General features: G+C 37.6%; 1 pseudogene; it reads right to left on the reverse strand.

Annotated features, from left to right (window-relative positions):
* Positions 1-1,201: 1,201 nt before the first annotated feature.
* On the reverse strand, positions 1,202-3,279 carry LOC105717387 (elongation factor 1-alpha 1-like; annotated as a pseudogene).
* Positions 3,280-3,876: the final 597 nt, after the last annotated feature.

Below are 3,876 nucleotides of genomic sequence, written 5' to 3' on the forward strand. Positions count from 1 at the left end.
CTGAGGAAAATCTAAGGCGATAGTCTTAGTTCATTAAGGCTTCAATAGCAAGAAAACATAAATTGAGTGGTTTATAAACAACAGGTATTTATTCCTCCCACTCTGGAGGCAGGGAAGTCTATGATCAAGGTACTGGCAGATGCAATGTCTGATGAAGACCCTGTTTCTGGTTTATAGATGGTGCCTTTCAGCTGTGTACTCACAGGATGGAAAGGATGGGCCAGTTCTCTAGGAATGCTTTCGTAAAGGCACTCATCATAATCATGAGTGTTCCACCCTCATGACCTAATCGTCACCCAAAGGCCACACTGCCTAATATAATCAGTGTGAGAGTTAGAATTTCAGCATATGAATTGCAGTGGCAAGGTGGGGGCATGGACACAAACATTCAAACATAGAAGTTATTATTTAAATATAACTTGGAAATAATGGGACCCTTTAAAGTAATCAGGATTGAGGCAAGGATATAGATATCAGTGAAATTAACAAGTGTAATGATATGATTTTGCATCCTAACTGATGTGAGATGATGAGGGAGAAATTTAGATAAAATTGCCAGCGTTCTGGCTTAGGTAAATAGTGTGGGTAAATGGAAGAAAATCTTTCTGTAGTCTAACCATGTTATACATATAAGAATGATTTAGGATTACATATCCTATTGATTTTCTACTCTATCTTTGCTAACACCAAAAACTGTGTATATTTCAAATTTACTTTATCTACAAAAAAAGTAAATAGACTAACCAATTGTACAATAATTGTACTCCATAAAATATCTAGATAGGGGTGCTTTGTAAAAAACATTTGACTTACTCTCTTTGACTCTTCATTCGCCTCCTTGTGGTAGCTACTCCAAGCTTTCTCTTTTTTCCTCAAATGCTAATGGAGAATTTCCCAAATGTTTTTTTTTTTATTAAACTTTGTTTTAATAATTCTCAAAACTCTACAACAGATTTTTGGTCAAGTTGTTTCCATTAAAAAGTACCAAATTTTAAAATGAATAACTTAAAATTACCACATACCAGAAAAACACCAGAATGGTCCATAAAACATTCTCCTTTCCTTCTGAAAGTTTAATGATGCATTCCTATAATTAACCAGTCTTTTACGATTAAATTTAAATGACCAATTGAGGCAAAGAGTTTTGAGAATGTTTTCTACCATTGACTAAGACTAGGGTGGCAGGTATCAGGGATAATATTCATTTAGCCTTCTGAGAAGACTCCCAGACCTTGCCAGCTCCAGTAGCCTTCTTGTCCACTGCTTTGATGACACCCACAGCAACTGTCTGTCTCATATCACAAACAGCAAAACAACCCAGAGGACGCCAGTCAGAGAAGCTCTCAACACACCTGGGCTTGCTAGGAACCATATCAAGGATGGCAGCATCATCAGCATTCAATAATTTAGGATCATCTTCCAGCTTCTTACAAGAATGACAATTAATCTTTTCCTTCAGCTCAGCAACCTTGCAAGCAATGTGAGTTGTGTGACAATCCAGTACAGGGGCACAGTCAGCACTGATTTGGCCCAGATGGTTCAGGATTATCACCTAAGCAGTGAGGCCAGCTGTTTCCACCGGGGGGTCATTTTTGCTATCACCAGCAACATTGCCACAATGAATATCTTTGACAGGCATATTTTTGACATTGAAGCCCACATTATCCCCATGAAGAGCTTTACTTCAGAGCTTCATAGGTTGCATTTCAATAGACTTTACTTCAGTTGTAACACTGACTGAAGCAAGGGTGACCACTATGCTGGGTTTGAGAACACCAGTCTCCATTCACCCCACAGGGACAGTACCAACATCACCAATTTTAGAGACATCCAAGAAAGGCAGCAAAAGGGCGTGGTGGCTGGGTGAGGTGGTATGATGCAGTATGTTTATGCTCTGCTTTCAATTTATCCAAGACCCAGGCATACTTTAAGATGCCCTTTCCCATCTCAGCAGTCTCTTTTTCAATGGTTCAATGGTTTTTCAATGGTTCTTTTGTCAATGCCACCATATGTGTATATCAGATGGCCACAGTGGTAGACTGGCTCAAATCTGTGTGTCCAGTAATGATGCTGACAATGCTGATATGACTATTCTTTTCCGGTTTGGCTTTTAGGGGTCATCTTCAGGACAGCTGTGTTCTGGCGGCAAACCCATTGCAGAAAGTCCAAATGGTTTCTATTTAACACAAGTTTCAGAGGATGCTTTGTAACAAAAGAGTTCCATGGAAAAATAAGTTTGAGAAACACTGTATATATGATGAAATATAGTGACATACATGACAACTTTTAGAGAAATTCTTCTGTTACAGATATTCGGTTATCTCAGTGTTTTCCAAACTTATTTAATTTCAGTGCTTGTATGTGTATGTACATGTGTATATATACATATATGTATAAATATGTGTGTGTATATTTTATTTAAGTGTGTGTATTGGTTAGGGTTCTCCAGAGATACAGAATCCACAGTACACACATCCACACACGCATACACTCACACACATATATCCTACTGATAATGATAGGCGGATAAATGGACTGAAACATAGATAAAGAGATAGAGATAGAGGTAATGATTTTAAGAAATCAGCTCACTGGAGTAGGGGGCTGGAATTCTGAAATCTGAAGGCAAACTAGCAGACAGGAAAATCAAGCAAGGGTTTTAACATTACATTTTGAGGCAGAATTCCTTTTCTGGAAAGCTTTAGTTTTTGCTCTGTAGGTCTTCAATTCATTGAATGAGGCGCACCTACATTATTGAATATTATCTTGAAAGTCAACTGACTGTAGATGTTACATCAAAAAATACCTTCCTAGTAACATCTAGACAAATATTTAACCATCACAACATATGTGAATGTAAAAACTTACATCTTTCTTGTAGGAACCATTACTTAAAAAGCATACTTTGTAAAATACAGCTCAAACCTAACTGCGCCTTAATGGTGAAAGTAAGCTTTGCCTGTTCAGATCAGGAACTTTCAATGGAAAGTTTTTATTTTTAAATTTCCTTGTCAACCTCAAAACATTTCTCTATCTTCATATTTTTATTTTATCTTGTTTATATCTCTTAGGACTTACTTTTGTATTCTCTTCTATATTCTTAGAAATTTCTGAAGGGAGTTATTAGTCCTACTTTTAAAAATGCTCTGATGTAAAATTTTGTAAATGATGAGCCTGAAATCTTTAACAAGTAGGTTACTTTCTATTAAAAGTTTCTTATTTTTTAACTAGGTTAAAATGCATGAGACCTACCTGATTGTCGTAGATATCTTCTATCATGTTCTATCAGAGAGCAGGATCTAGAGAGAATGGGCCAGGCTATATGCAATGGTTCAGTTATTTATTCCAAATAACCAACCACTCAAAAATCTAGCAGCATAAAATGACACCATTTTATTATAGTCTGTGGTCCAGAATTCAGATTAAGCACGGTAGGGATATAGTTTTCCTTTGCTCAGCAATGTCTGGGACATAAATTACAAAGTCTATGAGCTACAGTGACTGACATGCTATGGGTTCAAACATCTGAAGTGGAAGAATCTATATCTGAGTTGGCTTCTTCACTCACATGTATGCCCCCTGTCCTGGGGTTACCCAAAGCTTTCCTCAGCTAAATAATCTATTGACCAGAGTCACTGCTCCTGACCTCTTTCTGTAGCTTAGGATTCTTACATAATGGAGGCTGATTTTTTAGATGGAACATCTCAAGAAGGAATGTCTAGAAATTAGCTTTCCAAGAAACCAAGGCAGGAGCTGCATGGCCTGTGATTTGGTCCCAGATGTCATATGGCATCACCTCTGATAAATCAGTCAAAACAGCCACAAGCCCTCCTGGATTCCCGGAGAGGGAACACAAACGTTGATCTTGAAGACAAG

Source organism: Aotus nancymaae, unplaced genomic scaffold, assembly GCF_030222135.1.
Source record: "Aotus nancymaae isolate 86718 unplaced genomic scaffold, 86718_ANA_hifiasm-v0.15.2.pri h1tg000059l, whole genome shotgun sequence".
Classification (NCBI taxonomy): Eukaryota; Metazoa; Chordata; class Mammalia; order Primates; family Aotidae; genus Aotus; species Aotus nancymaae.